General features: G+C 33.1%; 1 protein-coding gene across 5 annotated transcripts in view; it reads right to left on the reverse strand.

Annotated features, from left to right (window-relative positions):
• LOC141451422 (uncharacterized) overlaps positions 1 to 18,810 on the reverse strand; it is a 395,982-nt gene that overhangs the window by 228,503 nt on the left and 148,669 nt on the right. The window contains exon 1 of one of the 5 annotated variants that reach the window (XM_074122796.1): positions 3,126 to 3,591. The exons of the other annotated variants lie outside the window; for them this stretch is intronic. The gene's annotated coding sequence lies outside the window, so the exon portion shown is untranslated. Of the gene's footprint in view, positions 1 to 3,125; positions 3,592 to 18,810 lie in introns of those variants that run through there. 5 annotated transcript variants of the gene reach the window in all.

The following is an 18,810-nucleotide window of genomic DNA, read 5'->3' on the forward strand; positions in this document are numbered from 1 at the left end:
GTATGACGTAAATGTTTGAAACGCCTCAATATTTTATTATCAAAGATTCCAATTTAAATTCTTCAAATAGATATTTTTTTGTAGATATTCTTATATATTTTTTTACGACTTCTTTCAGAGTTAAATTAGAATTTAAACAAAATCTAAGTAATTAAACACATTAATTACTTCTCTACAAGTTCCAAGACTAAGCATTCTTTGGGCTGGGGATTCCCTACGAATATCCCAAGAACTATGAAGATGTAAGAAGAAAAATCTTGAAAAAAGAAAAGAAAAAGTATTTAAGAAAACGTTGGTCCACAATATTGGCTGGCATTTCCATACTCCCATGGACAGGTTGGTAAAAATTTGAGAAAAATAAAAATAAATTAATTTCAGAATAAAAGCCAAAAAAAAGGAGAAGTTCCGATAAGAAGCACACTAAGAAAACTTCGTGCTGTTTGTATATATTTGCAATAAATTAAAATTTAAAAGAAACTTTATACAAATTAATAAAATATATTCTTATTTATTTGACCTTAACATTTCCAGCGTTGGAAAAAACTGAGAGAAATCTAAATTGTTGACAAAAATAAAAGGAAAACTTTCAAAAAAAGGAAACTGAAAGCCAAAGTAAGAGGGTGGGTACGATAATTGGAGTGGAGGGGAGCAGCAATGTAATCTGCCAACACTTTGATAACAATACGTAATAAAAATTTAAATTAAAAATAACAACTTTTTGTTTGTTGTCTTTATTTTTATTATGCCCAAGATTAATTGCAATAATAAAAAATTTTTAAGCAATAAAAAAATTCTTAATTTTATGCTATTTAAGAAAGTTCTTTTGGAAAAAGTGCTGGTAGGAAAATGGGGAAAAATATGTGCACGAAATTTGTTCTATGATTTTGTCTATAATTTAAAGTATATAATAAATTAAATTTATTTATTTAATTTTGGGGAAAATTCGCAAAGAGAATCAAATTTGAAAAAAAAAAATCGTGAAAATCCATTAAGGAAATCTGGCACTTCCAGGGATACAAATCTCCTCCCAACTCATTTAATCCCCGTTTATATTTTTATACCTCTATTACGTACGGCCTGTATATTATACCACTATATTATATAAGGGCACTTTGATATATACTTATGTATACTATATATAATAAAAGAGAGGCTAAAATCCACAGGGCTGGACTTGATAGCAAGTTCATTTTGTGGCCGAAACACAGTGGAAGTCATTTTCTCTAATCTGATGAATCAACGTTTGGCAATGATATAAACCGGAAGTGATCAAAAATAATGAAAAAAACATTCATAATATGACCAATAAAATCAACTATGTGTAGCCATATTAATTTTAGGCGTGTCAACATATGAGATCATTGGTGTCCGGAGCGTTTTCCAGAAACCTGCCGGCCACTGGACAGTGCTCTTTCTTTAATGACCACACTGTAAAAACAGTAAGAGACTCCTAGGAAAAGAAATTATTGACGCAGGGAAGCTGGACTTAAACTAGTTTATTAACCAAAAACAGCTACAACCTCCTTTCGTGAAATTTGTAGAAAAACGCAATCATTACCAGCAAGTTCTTGTACTATCTTTAGAAGTTAACCACAAAAGGCAGTTCAAAAAGAAAAGAGGATACAGTAGCAGATTGGCATTGAGGAGGACATTCATATGTCTATTACGAGGAAAAGATGAGGTTAACAAAAGAAAGGTACGAATACTCGTATATGTGAAAGAAGGCTGGCAATCTAGAAAGTGAGGTTGACTTCAAGATGAACACTTCAAAGGATCTCTTTAGCCGAATCAAAAGGAAAGCCTTCGCCTAAAACTTAATGCCCTTCCACAAAAGGAAAATAGAAGAAGAATTTGCCAATAAACTTTATCCTTGCTTAAGTTTAAATTTAAGTCATCTAAATTATTTTGAGATACATCAAAGTTTCTCTTAAGCATTTTCTAATAAGTAGGAAATTGGTAATTTCAGACATTAAAGTTTTTCTCATATTTTACGCTGACAGTGGAAGATATTGGCACGGGCGGGAATAAATTCTTTGAAACTGATGTCCTAGCTCCTCCTTCTTTGGAATTTCCAAAATAAAATTAGTATTCTAAAAATAAACCGGCATTTCTAGTTGAAAGGATTTTGACCGACTACTATATTTTTATTGTTTTTCTTTTTTAAACAGCCGACAGACAGACAAACAAGAATTAAGTTAAAAAAATTATTATATTTATGAAGTGCTCCTCAGATTCTGTTCACATTACATGTCCACATAGTATGACGTGTTTCCCTTTAATTGTGACCAGTTTCAGGTTTTGCTACTGCAAAATTGTACCTAACGAGAATTTCCTATGAAAACGTTGCGCCCGCCCCGGGAGAGAAGATACCCCAACAACTAGCCGAGGCTGTAGGAACTTTCAGATTAAGCTCCTGGGTATGGGTACCTGATCAAGCATTAATGAGATCTGGGATGTGTGTTGGAGATCTCCCAGTAGCATATTGTGCCGGATTGGCAAAATGGACACGGTAAAATCTGATTGTTTGTACGGAACTGCTGGCTTTGAGTAAGGTGCTAGAAGGCAAGGGAGAAAAAGGGTCTAAATAACTTTCAAATCTTCATCAATTTATATCAAAAACTTTTAAAATACGAGTAATTTGAATTTGAATTTAAAATTCAACTACATGCTTGTAATGCGGGCCAAATTTAGAGCTTCTACGAGAAATATTGCGGGTCCACGAGCCGTTCTTTGCTCACCAACGCTTGTCTACACAATAACTCTGTATCGCACAATAATTGACAACAAATAATTGATTTTAGGCTTCGCCAAAAAATAAAGAATACCCCAGCAATCGGACAAGAATTGTGATTATGACTAAAGTAAAAATTTATCTTAGGCAATTTGAATATAAATCTTATCGTTTTGTTAATTCACCATGATTTTTTTTAAAAAATTTCATTGGAGCAGGACAAAAGCTGAGACCGGCGAAAGATACGTAATCAGAATAACGAAAATTCAAAATATTGATCCTCTTTGTTAATACAATCATATATCAAACCCAAAATAATAGTAGAAAATTAAAACTATAATAGATTTGAAAAATTAACAATGGAAAGCAACAATTGTAAATAATAAATACTCACTTAATTATTGAAAAAATAATCCAAATGAGACGTTTGTGTTTTTGATGATGAACACAAAGAACAAAAAAAAAATCAAAAATTGGGACAATTAAATGAAAATGTCCCAAAATGAGATAAAGTAATAGTTGTTAACATATCACTAAAACACATTTGTACCATTTATTACCAAAAAAAAACTAAATCAAATTTTAACACTAGTAAAAAACTTTAAAAACCCAAAGAATGGAAATTACAATAATTATAATTATGAACAAATGCACACATATATACGAACAGCACTGAAAACTTGAAGATGAAGAAGAAGTACGAAGAAACGTACGACGAAGAAGAAGAAGAAGACAATGTCTTAAGGAGGATCTCAGCTAGGAGAAGAACAGTTCGGGAAAGCCGGTTTAGAGCACTTTAGTTTATACTTGGACACTCCGAGTACAGCAATGTTCTGGCGGTCCTATTAAATACACACAACACTATAATCAACACAATCTAGCGGACAGGTAATGTACTAAACACACCTGTTGTTTTGTATTACCTTTTTCTCTTTCTCACTCTTACAATTTGGCCTCGCCATTATTTATTTATTTAAAAACAACAAAACTGCACGTGTATGTGTGAAAGATAGTAAGGGAAAACAATATGGGAAAATGGAAAATAGTTTTTCTTTAAATTTTTTATACTTTATTTGTCAATTTTTCTGAATTTTAATGAAAATATAGAATAATTAAAGTAAAAAAAATTAAAAAAAATAATAACCATGAACGATATTTCAGTATCATATTATGCAAATAGGTAACAAAATTCTTCTGTTAAAGTTCTCTTGCCATAGATTAAGCAATTAAATTTACTTAAAACTTGGTATTTTTACTAAAAACTTAGTGAACGCCTATCTTATTATTTATTGATAACCATAATAAAATGTTACAATTGAAAACAGCGTTCTTCATAGCTCTACCAAAAAAAAGTCAGACAAAATTGTTCTGTATCTGGGTATTGAGGTATAGTTCATTCTCCTAGATCCTAATCTTTGATTGACATCAGAACAGTTTAGGGAAAAGAAGTTAGCATTTTGGCGCCGTAGGGAGCAAGATGTGGTCTTCTCAGTACTTCCCTAGCCCAATTGAAGACCAATCAATTGTGACCAGTGTTGAAGATGGAATTGTGTTAAAACTGGAGACTCCGAGGTGTTATAGGAGGCGCTTCCCTCGGGAGTGAGAAACCATTCCTAAGATTCTATAAAACTATGTGTAGATCAGTTACCTAGACAACCATGGTTTAAAGGAACTGTCACTAATAAATGGGTTGTTCACGACAATAAGCAGGCTGAGAGCGAACCACGCTGTGTGCGGATCGGTCCTCTCTTCTCTTTGCGTAGATTTGCAATGAGGAGGAGGATTTCAAAAATATAATAATGATATGTCCACGTTATGTGGTAGAAAGGAAACGAAGGTTTGACGAATATATACAGGTATTTTAGATGCACCATTTCGCTACGAAGACATAATATTCTCCACCACCATCTATGTGCTTAAATCTGTAGCAGAGCTAGCAAAGAAATATGAATGTATTTAAAAGTTATAGCCGATTAGAATGAATGCAAGAAAATGATTTAGAGAAGGATTACGTGATTTTAATTTCGGTTAAGCTATAAGGATGGCAGGAGCACAGAGTACTGATCCATCTATTAGTTGTAAGTTTGTATGTAAATAGTTGTATATAGTAGAGGGATGAATGTGTGAAGCGAATGTATTTATAAGTAAGAATGGAGAGTGAGTGATATTCTAGTGATAAGCACCTAGACGATGCTGGCTGTATGGCGGAAGCCAATGCCAAAAAAAGGCAAAAAAAACATTCCTAGGCTAATGGAGAGCAGGGACGACATTAGATCTTCCCAAAAAGTCTTCAAAAAATATTAGCTAATAGGCACACAAATATTTGCCAAAATATTACAACCTAACTAAAATAATAATAATTTTTAAAAAAATCAAGAAAATATAGAAGAATCAATATTGATTATTGAAGCAAGGCCAACTTAATCAAAGTATTAAGATTTTAGAATAACCAGATAATCAAGTCTTCAGTTGTTATATACAAGAAGAATATCTATAATTCTTAAATGATAGTCCAGATAAAAGATGCGGCGGCGACTAGTAAAAGACAACTGGGTAAAACATACAAAAATTAAAAATTCCTAGATCTAAATTAGTGCAACGAGAGAACCGAGTATAAAGGAAGTAAGTTGGAGCCATTTTAAATTTGAGTAAACTGTTAAATTCTATCTGCAAACTTCCGATTGAACGTCCTTCATCCAATAAGAAGCTCAGAGTAAGGCTGGTGCAGGAAGAATCGGTTGACGTCAGAGCGGAAATAAAAGAAGACTAGAACCAGAGGTTATTTCTTTTCAATTAATAGTTCCACTTTACATATTATAATAGAAAAATGGTAAATATTTTAAAATTCATTGATAATCATCTCAATTATTTAGTTAATGGATAGAAATTATCGAGATTTTCTCAGAAGGTCATTCGATTTAAGGAAAGGTCGATTGTGGTTTTTGTTTAAAACTACTATAAAACATCAATTCCATCATTTAGAAACTGTCAAAATAATTCTGTGGAGGGGGCCATCTTGTTTATATGAGTTTTTATTTATTTATTTTTTATTTTTTTAAAATAAAATTTAAGAATCTCGTAAAGATTTAGATCAACTTATCTTTTTTTTTAAGGAAAGGTTTGGAATTGAGCATTATATTACATAATATATATGAAATAAAAATATTAAATCGTATTCAAAGCCAATGATACAGCGATCTGTGCATGCGAAAGGAAATGAATTATTATAGTTGTATGGACATTAGATTTATCGAAAAGTAATGGCAATCGATAATTTATTATGCAATATAATCATAATAATAAGAAAATCATTTTCTATTTATTTAATTAAAGTCCTGTTTTTATAATTGGCTACATTATTTAAAGAAGAAAATTACTTAGATGATGTTTACAAAAAATTATTTATTTCTATGAAAAATGTCTACGTTGAACTGACTGGATATTCATTAAATTTATAATGTGACAAAAAATGGAGTTGGGTCTCATAACCCTATAAAATATTATTACAAAGGAATAGTGTAAGTGAGATTCCGAATTAAAAATAAATAATAAAAAATTTATCTGTTTAGAAGGCAATGCAGCCAAGAGGCTTATTGTACCATCCCGTAGGTCTAGGTGATCTAGTAGGTAAACTTACTAGCTCCAGGATCTAACTAGTTTCCGTCGTGATATGATCTCCTCTGGCTACAGAATGCCAAATAACTCAAATCTCAATCGAACTAATAAATACTTCGAAGCAAATATTTAAATTAGAACTTCGAGAATGATAGAAGTTAGAGAAAAATGAAAAATAAACTCCGCTATTCACACAAAATTGTTAGTTTTATTGTTAATTCAAGTTCCACTTAAAAGAGTTAAGCGCATCTGAGCGAATACTCTTGTCTTTTGTTTAATTACGGAATAGGAGTAACGTTTCTCTGAGCTGTAGCACACAAGAAACAAATCATTTACTGAAACATTTATTGTGATATCAGTAAGGACATCGTAGATCAACTTGAACATAATGAACAAGGAAGTAATATTTGTTCATGATTAAATACGTTCATTGTTAAGTTTTTAATGAAAGAAATATATGTATAAATATATATATAGTTAAAAATCCTATGGAAATTTCTTAAAAGGCCGTAAAGAAGATTCCTAAGATCGCTCTGGTATCGAGAGACAAAAGCCATGACGGAAGTACCCTACGATGACATAATGGAATTTACTGGTTTGAATACTTTACAGTTTCATAGGCAAGCCACAGACTTAATTTTTATTTTCAAAATATTAACTGCCCTGAACTGTTATCATTGTTAAATTTTCATGTGCCAACAAACAGTACTCTAGACAAAAACAAGCGTTTTCTAAAGTGTGCCATGGTACTAATGGCATCGTAGGTTCAGTTATTCTCCAAGAGTTGCGGATCGGGCCGCTGATTTCGATTTATTCAACACCAACACGATCAAATTGAAACGTTTTAGTACCAGTTATTTACCATTTATTTGTGATACCATTAATTTTATTAATTAAGTAAAGAATATCTATTTTTAAAGTACATTTATAGTATATATTTTAAAGCATATCTACTAAGTAAAGTATGTCTATATTTTATTTCTATTTCAATATATGTACATTCTATGACTATATATGTATATATGTATGATATATGTATATTCTATAAATTATTATATGATATGTTACTATTAAATGTTACTTTAAATTATATTTCTTTGTAACTGGGTGATTGTCCGTATTGTATTTAAATAATTAAAGTCTTGATAAGTTTCCAAAACACAATAGTTCTGAAGATAATATTGGTGATCTGGAAATGATCAATGGAAATGAGGAAGAAATCAATCAGAGAAAGAAAAAAAAACACAAAAAAGAAGGGATTAGCTCCGGTGGTTAGCAAACTGGATTCCCAAGTGGATTTCCGTACCTCAGTGGCGACAAATGAGAGGATTGTGCGTAGCAAGATAGAAGTTCCAAGAGCGTTTATCCAAAGCATTCTTTGAAGATATCTAGGGAGGACTGAAGAAGAGTGGGTGTGAGACACTCCTCAAGAGTGTTTTTATTCATTTTTAAAGCCTAAAGACAATCTTTTCAGCCATCTTGGGTGATGGTTGGGTTTTTGTGGAGGAATCCCTGGTGAAGTATCCTTTAGAGGAACATAATGAATGGTCAGGTTAGCTACTTACCAGGTAACTTTACAATTTTCCTCAAGATTTTAGTTTGAAGCGGAAGTGGGGGGCTAATAAATTTACTAAGAAAAGTGTCATTTGAAATACGAAATTCGAACTAATTTTGAATTAAGCTGACACTAAGAAAACATTGATACTCTTTGAACAGAGTAAAAACTCAATTGAGTTGAAACTTTAAAAGCTGCAAGAAAATTAGGTCGAATAATACATCACTAAAGCGCCACTCTTATCTTTTAACAGCTGCTACAAGACGATGTCACTTGATAGGAAACCAAAACTTTGCACGTCATGGACACAAATAGAAAACAACAAAATTTGCGCATTTCAAAAAAGAAAAAACTTCTAGATTCTAAGAAAAGTTACGCGTTATTTAAATTATTGTGTTTTGTTTATAAAATAATTGCGGGAAGTATTTTCTGTTTTATTGGAGGAAAAATTAAAATAACAAAAGCAACACTATAAAGCACGTCAAAAAAATTGTGATCCAATCAAGAGAAAAATTTCAAAATATTTACTAACATTCTTAGAAATAGTGCGTTTTAATTTAAGACTAGTATTGTTTAACAAATAACAATGGAGCAGTTTATTAAGAATTTGAATATATAAATAAATTTAAAATATAAATCTACTGTGAAAGAATCGCATTTGCTCCTCTTGCTGCTCACTTCACAACCCTAACTGACAGTATCTCCAACAGGAATTCCTATTAAACGTCCAGTTGCCTCACCAAAAAAAAAACTAGAATGGAGCTGGAACTGCACTTAACATTGAAATGACCTTCAAAATGAAACCTAACTTCGCAATTCCCCCTCAGAACTTGTAAATAAAATCCAGTTTCCTAGAGAAAAAAAGAATTTTAAGTACGAGTATAGTTAAGTTGGTATGCTTGGATGAACTTCCATCTTTCTTGGATGCTAGGCTTATGTTTAGTAAAATTAGAAGCAACGATTTCCGAGTAAATTGACAAAGTATTCCCTCCAAAATATCAACTAATTATCACATCGATTTTCTTTAAAGTTTATATTTAAACAACGTAATTAGAATTCTTTAGACCGGGTGTTCCGCAATTCAATTGGCTTCTAATTGGGCTTCCGCCCCCGTGAAGTCTTGCGGGACCCCTTGTGATGACAATATCTTATTAAAACCTCTATTTTTTTAAAAGTTTTAGCTTAATAACAACAACTCCAGAAAGAACATAATAATTAATGTTGATTATTGTTCATGAATATTTTGCGTTAATAAAACTATCTTAAGTGCCAGCGCTCACGTGCATTCTGAGATAGATTTCCTTTCTTCGGTTTGATTTCTTAGATTAAATAAATATGGCGAACTTTTTAGAATGAAAACATTATATTCATGAGTGTTATCGATAATATAAATGGTTAAGTGCATCCTCAGAACAATTAGAATCAAAGTTTCTTAATAATTTTTCCGATGTAAGAGTTCGAAGTAAAATTAAGACAACTGTATTGGTTACAATTTTGAATGTTTTTTTTAGAATTTTATCCTTACCCTTATCCCTTATCCCTTATCTACAAACACACATCAACCACTTACAGGACTGGCTTTTCAAATGGAGAATCAAAACCAACGTTACGAAGTCTAAGTTTATAGTATTTACTCTCAGACGGAAAATCCTACCTCCTGTCATCTTGAACCAAACTCCTATACCAGCTGTGGACAAAGTACGCTACCTTGGACTGCACCTAGACAAACGGTTGACATGGAATCCCCATACTAGACTGAAAAGACAAGAAACTAACCAACGCTACAAACTGCTCGCCAGACTACTTGACAAACGTTCGAAACTTAACCTACATAACAAAAGACTCTTATATCTACTGTTACTGCGACCCATTTGGTCATACGGCATCGAAGTATGGGGATCGACTAAGCGTTCCAACTCACTACGCCTCCAGGCATTACAGTCAGAAAATACTTCGCAAAACTTCGAAAACGCTCCGTTCTATGTATCTAACCTCACTATCCATAATGACCTCAAAATTCCTTTCATTACAGATCTTGCTAACACTCGTTTCTTCAAATTTCATTCCACTCTACAGCAGCTCATCCTAACCCTCTCATAGAACATTTATCTTCCTCCACATTACCAGGTAATCCTCTAAGGAGATTGAAGAGAAGATGGCCTCGTGATCTTCTCTTATCTTAAGCACGTTACTGGAGTGGCACCACTGGGTGCCTTCTTCAATCATGATTTTCTTTTATTTCTTTTTTTCTTTTACCATATTTGCTTGTTGCAGTGGTAAATTGCAATAAAAGATTAAAATAAAGAAAGAAAGAATTTTATGATCAGGATAAATTTTATTTTAACCATTTTTGCTAAATGAGTAGACAAAGCCCCAGAAGGTCTTCCGGATCACCATTTGCGGAACACTGTTCCAAACAATTTGGATGGTTAGTTATTAAAAGGAAACTATTTCCGCTCCACGAGGAAATGCACTGCATCGTTTCCTGGATATACTTAATTCTTTCACCTATCGGTTCCATTAATTCTGAACAAATGACGAAAAAATATGGCGGCTATTCTGAACCCGCCTTAATAACTCACAAACTTAACCTACAAGCTCTTGGAGCTTGAAACTAAAGTAGCAAAACACTAAGCCTCTTGATGGTCAGGGCAAACTGGAGATCCCAGAGATTTTTGTGTGTAGCCACTCACAAGTACTCTCTTTTGGGTTCGTGTTTGTGAGAGGGATAGACAGAAAGAAATTCGGGAATTCCAGCGAGGTAGAAGAAAGTACAATGACGTACATTAAATTTCGGATAAAAAATAAGTTCGAAAGAATGACGTGTGCTTTATTTTTTAGGAACTTATTTTTGCCCGTTATCTTTATTTAAAATAAAATACAAATAAATTCAATAAAACATTGAGGTAAATAAAGATAATTGTAACTACTTAAATTGTCTATATGGAATTTTAAATTTCATAAATAATATTTAAGGTATAAACTTGTGGAAATTATTGGAAAGGAAAAATTTGTGAAATTAAGTAAAATATTTGAAAAATTATAATTAGATTTTATCAGGAAAACAATTATTTAAAGAAAGCTCATTCTACGTGTTATAGGATAAATAACAACAAAAAGAACGTCACAAAGATAAATATTTTTTGCGAAAATTTCAACGAAAAAATTTCAATAAATGAATAAATATATATATAAAAAAAAAAAAATTCTCTGAGTAAAATGAGAAAGACTTAAAAGAGAGAGAGAATCAAGAGAATTTAGAACATCTGAGGGAAGTCCGTGGTACCGAGGAACTGTGAGAAAAATATATAATCTTGGACACCATCCATTGGATGACGTCAAAGGGGGCGATTGTGGGGAGATGCCTTGCTACGTAACAAGGCTCTAGTCAGCTGTCTGTATGTCTGGGGATAATGATATGCAAATTAAAGTTTAAGATGACCGTAAGTTATGAACTGTACAGAGTTGATTTTTAGAAAGTCAAAGAGAGGCGATCGATTTATAGCAAATATTCACCTGCACAACCATTTCTATTCGACTCCAAAGTAGAATCGTTTTTAGTTTATTCATCTTTTTTTATTGAATAAATGGATAAAAACTAGGCAATAATTATTTAGAACCACTTGGAATAGAGAATAGCATGGATCTTAAATAGTTCAATGGAGTAGTGAATCCATTACAACAGTTATATAAATACTTAGAATCGTTCTTTTTTCCTTGATTATTCAAAAGAATCATCGATCTTCATATAATAGATACTTGAGAATTCCCATTCAAAATCAAGAATAAAACAAATAAAAAATCTTTTCAAATACAGGTGACGTAAGTTAGTATTTAAATAATTTTTTCAAAATACTTAACACAAAATTTCAGTTTAAACAATTTAATATTAGAAAACTGGCGTATAAAAATTAATCCAACTAAGTCAAAATACATAGTCTTCACACTCAAACGTCAAACTCCACCACCTGTCTTCTTACATCATACACCTATCCCACCAGCCGACCATGTGCGGTGTACCTAGACAAGAGACTTACCTGGAACCTCCATACGAGACTTAAACGTACCGAACTAAACAAAAGATACAAACTTCTAGCTAGACTACTCGACAAACGCTCAAAACTCTCACTACAGAACAAACTGTCGACTCTGTACAGCTCTTCTCACCGCCAATATGGACTTACGGACTCGAACTTTACGGAACAGCTAAAAAATCCAACATCAATAGATTGCAAACACTCCAATCCAAAATACTCCGCCGCATAGTAGACGCTCCATTCTATATTAGCAACACACAATCCATACAGATCTCCAAATTCCACTCATCTCCGAACTAGCCAAAATCCGATATAAAAATTTTCATCAAAAACTCTCATTTCATCCCAACCCTCTAGCTGCAAACTTGTCTACAACTACGCTACCCTCCAATCCTCGAAGACGGCTGAGGCGACGTTGGCCCCGTGACCAACTGGGTGACTAATTGCGGCCATCACTGGATGACCGTCATTCACGTCTGACACGCTATTCATTTACACCTATCCCATTTACCTATTGTACCCTGTAGGTACAGGTGTAAATTACATTAAAAGGATAAATAAAAAATAAATAAAAAAATTTAATATAAGAGTAGTTGACTAAATGACAAAAAGTTAAAAATAATCGATCAAAAATTTCGATTTGCAAATCGTAATAAACTTTCAGACAATAACAGAATAGTTTTACTTACATACAAAAATAGTGGGGACCTAAATTTTGCAGCTTAAATAACTCACCTGAAACAAAAATAAATTTTATTAATGTTCTTTCATAATAAATATATAAATTAATTCAGTAAATTTGGTGGTTTAGCTACATTTTAATGAAATTAACTATAATATAAGGGTAATAAATATTACAGATTTACTACCCCCAATAACTACAGTACCATAAACTAGAGGAGAACAGACATGCGCACGGGTTTAAGGCATTGCATCCCGGGTTCAAGTTCTGCATGCCCTCAGTTCTCCACTCCTAGGAGCCTCTTAAAGCTCCCTGTCCATTGTGGTCTGTTATAACGGAAGAAGACTATTGGAGGAGGCCCCAATGATGTTTAAACAAAAAACAATATATACCAACTTCAATAGGATGAAAAAAATAACTGCCAGTTTCAGTCATGATATATTTTTATTATGCCGAGCTTTCGACCTAGGGGCTAGGCGATGTTCAGGGCTAATTGACAATGTAATATTTTACATCATTAAAGGGCTAGTGTGTCTTCTGTCTTGTCTGCTCATTGACTTATGAACAGTAATACCAACTTCCTTTTAACATTTAATCTTGCTTGGACGTTCAGATGTTCTCCATAAGTGAGATGGTGAAGCAGGCCTGATTTAGATTACACTATAGGAAGAAAACGATCTGATCTGTGATAGTCTTAATCCACCAGCTGACCATCAACAGTATCACCATCTAAGACTTGCCTAAACATCCCTTTTTCTATCTGCAGTTATTCCTTAAGAACCACACTTCTACTTAATCCTCAATGGCGGCTAAGAATCTGACACCAACTGGTCGTCTAGTGGAGATCATTAACCAGTTAAGCGTGTTTGACGTATATACCCGTCACTCGTTGTATAAAATTGCCATTAACGATAAAAACTCGAAACTTTAATGAAATACAATAAGAATATTATTTGGTGGGATGTTTCCTTTATCTTACCAATAGAACTGCCAAGTATCTTATACGGAGAGGGTTGAGGGGAGTCAGCCAAATGATAAGTGGTTGGTACATGTTTAGAACTCCGCATTAGAGATTGGGGAATTACGCACACAAGTAGAAGCTCTCAACCCTAGTGTACGTAATGACGTTTTTATGTTAGACAGAGGTTCAGATCTCAGTACGAGCATGATTTCATTCAGCACAGAATTCAAAGCTCTTTTCTTCCTTGTGAAAAAAAGCTCTTGCGTCCCTAGTTATAACTAGGGGCCAATGCATACGTAAAGCGGTGCAAGATTTTGAATGCTCTGTAATCTCAAGCCCCCAGAAATTGCAGAAAATGTAGCTTGCAGTGACTATTACGACTATTGTAAACTTTTGGTTGTTTTGCCCTGCGTTCGACGTCATTATACAAGTCATTGTCTGATTTTAATTCCGCACACTGTGGGTTTTTTTTTATAACTAAATTCCACGCTTAACTGGTAAATAGTTGATCAATCCAATTGGTTAGCCATTCACATTTCTAAAGTTATTTACATAAGCTTTCAATATCAACTTCTGCTTTTGCGCAGTTGTAAATACCTAAAATCTCAAAGATCGAGCACCCTACCAACGATCAGCCCACTAACGATAGATGGTTTAACCTTAACGTTGTTTTAAATCAATAAACTCAACAACTTTACAGCTTATCGAAGTAAAAAGGAAAAACTAAAGCAACATAATAAAATGGAAGCCAATTATTACGGTAGCTTTATTTAATTTTCTTTCTAAATGGCAATAAAACCTTTCACTTAAATAATACACAAAAATTACTAAAGAAGAATGTAAATAATAATTATGCAAAATTACTTAACTGAAGGTTTTTATGCAGCAATATTTTCCTTCTCTTTAAAAAAATGCAACCAATTTTAAATGCAATTATTCAATAACAAAAACAATTTAAAAGAAATAAATTCTTTTTGAAATGTTCATTTTCATTTATTGCATTTTTATTTGGCTATAAAAAACTAAATTAAATTTTTACTTGCTAACCAATAGGGAAACAGTATCTAATCAATGTCCACAAATATAAATTCGTTTTTGTTTTATAAATAACAGTCTTTCAGGGAGATGAAATTGACTTCGACTTTTTTTTTTCGACCTGCAGAAACCCCAATAGCATTATTTTTGATTGCTGTTTCGTTACTCTAGAGCAGTGGTGGGCAAACTTTTTTAATGGGGGGCCACAAAGTTTAAGAAATTCTAGAGGAGGGCCAGAATTATAGAAAAAATGCATTTTGTGTTAAAGCTTTTAATCATAATATTATAAAAACATTACAGCATTACACAATTGTGTAACTACGCGGCTAGTTTAGCTTCACCTATAGGTTATGCATCTATTATTCTACTAAGTAGAATCTACTTTATACTTCTCGACCGTCAAAACGTAATTATAGCGGGCCATATACTATCCATGTCGATGGACCCTCGGCGGGCCGGATTAAATACTTTCGTGGGCTGGAGTTGGCCCGCGGGCCGTACTTTGCCCATCACTGCTCTAGAGTGTAGTGCTGGAACTATGGTCAAATCCGCGGTAGTAAATCCACTCAAAATTTCAAATTACTGTAGTAAGTTCTTTAAATTTTTGGTCCGTCCTTCAAATTTAAGTTGAGCTGCCCAATTTTTTTTTTCCAATATTGAGGTTGACTAAAGCAAACTCCTTTTAAACTTTTTGGTAATTTTGGATGAATTTTTCTCTGTCAGAAATCGTCCAAAAATATATGAAAGCAGTGCTATAAACTTCAAAAATCGAATAAATTTCTAGAAATAAAGCTGACCGTGGACATAAGTTATGGCGGTTCTAAACCGAACTAAGCAAATATGAATTTGTATTATCATTTAGTGACCGTAAACCAGGGATCCCCAAACATTTTTACACAGGGGGCCAGTTTGCTGTCCCTCAGATCGTTGGAGGGCCGGACTATAAAAAAAAAACAACTAAGAACTACTTCCTATGCACAGGGGCTCGTATGGCTAAGGATGTTACTTCTCGGGGAGGAAAAACCAAGGCCTGAGAGCTTTACCCAGGGAGCCACTCTCCAGAATTAAGAGTCTGATTAAACGGACAGGTCTGGAGGGTGAGCTCTAAAGCCGGGGAGCCACAATAGATCCATAGGGGTCGCGGTGGTGCAGGCCTTGAGGCCACCCTAATTTAATCTAATCTAATTCCTATGCACACTGCACATAACTTATTTTATAGTAAAACTCCTTAACAAAAACTTACAGTTTAAAAAGTTAAGTATAAGGGTTGATTAAACGCCAAAAGGTACACAAATCAGCAAGTACCCAACATTTCATTCAAGCTTAGTTGATATAATTTAAGTAATTTTGCTGCATTAACTTTTCCTTCACATTTTTTAGAATTTATTAGATGCCACAGATGCTGGCCAGTTCGTTCATAATATTATTTGGTTATAATCATGATAAAATGTATATTATATCTTCGTTTTTAAATAGGTACTTTATTTTAACTCTATTCCAAATTATTCTTCTGATTTATCTTTAATATGCCCTTTATTCTGAAGTTGTCACATCTTATACATGCATGTTAAAGTAGAAAAAGACAAAGTTAGAGTCGGCTACTATTTAAATTTGAATCACGGAGGATTTAAAACAATATTTCAGACTTGAATTCGTCTTACCGAAATATTCGTGAGCACAAATAACACACAGTTAATAACAAGTAGATTATTCAACAACAATTATTCATTTCTCAATTGTAATTTAATTTTACTTACAGTAAAATACTGGAATAATTAGCTGCCCTAAAAATATGCATATCTTACTTATTTTATATTACATAACATATATATAACATTGTGGGAAGAATACCTAGATTGAGAATGTAATTGAAGAAAACTATATTATTTGCGATAGAGCCAGATAATTATTACCTATTGTAATAAACGTTTGACTACTACATAAAATAACAATTACTTTAATCGAAGAATAAACTTAAACAGACGATTTTTATTAAAAATAAAATAATCGAAATCATTGATGTATGTTGGTGTAAGCATTTTTTTAAAAAAGTTTTTAAATTTTGTAGCCTCGTAATTTTTTTTATTTTTTATAACGTTTTCTTTTTAACCTGTAATTAATAGTTTGATTATTATAGATTAATAGATATTAAAGTCAATCTACAGTGCTACTTGAACAAATATTTTGTAGATGAAAATGGCCAGCATAAGGGTCTGTGACATCTAATAAATTCTAAAAAATGTGAAGGAAAAGTTAATGCAGCAAAATTACTTAAATTATATCAACTAAGCTTGAATGAAATGTTGGGTACTTGCTGATTTGTGTACCTTTTGGCGTTTAATCAACCCTTATACTTAACTTTTTAAACTGTAAGTTTTTGTTAAGGAGATTTTTGTACCTTTTGGATAGATTTTCATTTTTGTCTATTTTGCTAAGTTACATATCTGCTTTACTGTTTTTTTTAAATTTGGAATAAGCAATTCTATCATTATAACCTGATAAGGTGTTAAGTAGGAACCGTAACTACCACTGGAGAGATCTTTTTAAAGAATGATTATAGTTGCGGTCCCCAAACCATCCTCAATAACAATTTTTTTGAGAAAGCCTTTTTATATAAAATAGGAAGGTATTTGTACGTAAAAAGCAAATTTAAACTGCGATTTCAGACCTTCCTTTTAAGAGAAGTAAGAAAAATAAACGGGCGATTACAGTACTTCTCCATAAAAGGCAAAGAGGCAAAGATTTTTAATCGAACGACAATTCATTAATGTAAATAGGTTCACCCATTGATAATTTTAACGATTGCAGTACTTCCTCTTAGTAGGTGTAAGAGCATGATGGCACTTCACAGCCATATAGAGGAGCTTTAATCAATTCTTCGTGCTAAATTTTATCAAAATCGGACAAAGCGTTATAGAAATATTGGTAATAATAGTTTTAGAAACGGCCTTACTTGGGTGGGGCAAACTCCCCTCCATATGAGGCATAGCGACGAGACTTTTAAAGTGCAAATCTATACAAAATTTCGATTCGAATGACACTTCATTCATGAAAATCAGTTCACTTGTCGATAATTTGAAACGATTGCTATACTTCCCCTTAACTAGTGTAAGACCAGATCGCCGCTTTAATGTTACGTAGGGGAGCCCTAACTCTATCATCCTACCAAATTTTATCAAAATCGGGCTAAGATTAACAGAGTAATTAGTAATAATAATTTTGAAGGGGGCCTTACATAAAGGGGGCTAACTCCTCTCTAATTCGGTGTACAGCGTCGAGACCCCCAAAAGGCACATCTACATAAAATTCCGAATCGAATGTCACCTCATTCATGAAAATCGGTTCTCGCGTTTAGGCGCTACGTAGTTTACAAAAAAGGTAACAACAACAACAACAACAACAACAACAACAACAAGAAGAAGAACAACAATTTCTGAAAATGCCGTTTTTGCTCATTTTCGGCAACTTTTTTTCTCAAAATCTATTAGTTCTGGGGGGTTGCAAAAAAATTACAGTTATAAAGGAGGGTTTGCCCTATATTTTAAAGAAAATTTGGGAATTTTATCTTTTTTAGAAAAAGAGAAAAAAATTGTCAAAGTTGGGTGTTTTTCAACGTTACGCTTTTTCGTGCAGTTTTTGACGATCAACCCTTATACAACTGTCCTACCGGACAGTTTTAATAACAAAATGGGAACAAATAGAATATTTCAAATAAAGAACAAGTAAATTTCTGTGGGAACTATGGACCTGCTTTTGGCTAATGAGATGGTCAATATCCGGTTAAGTTATAGTGCTTTGTCTTTCTTCCTACTTCTGCTGTTATTTTACACTGCTTTCGGAGCCGTGAAGTGTGCGTCCCGCGTCACCGGAACTAGTACTGTAGGTGAGGATGCATCCTGTGCTTCTCTTACTTGACCACCAAAATGAAAGAGGTGTCCCTTCCGGAAGTGCGGCGAGGGCCGGCGGGCCATAGTTTGGGGACCCCTGCCGTGAACTATCAGTATATAGGAATGAAATAGCGAGAATTCGGTCAAAAATACGAAAAAACGTCAACTCTGTCTTTACGGCAACGTTTCGACAAATTTATCCGTCTTCCTTAGGGTATGATTATGTGAGTTGGTTGTAAGTTACAGGTAAAAATAGTTTTTTTCTTAATTAAACTAATAGTTCATATTGAAAATCAAAATAATCTAA

This window comes from Rhodnius prolixus, unplaced genomic scaffold (assembly GCF_049639745.1).
Source record: "Rhodnius prolixus isolate KJV_2025 unplaced genomic scaffold, Rpr scaffold_8, whole genome shotgun sequence".
NCBI lineage: Eukaryota > Metazoa > Arthropoda > Insecta > Hemiptera > Reduviidae > Rhodnius > Rhodnius prolixus.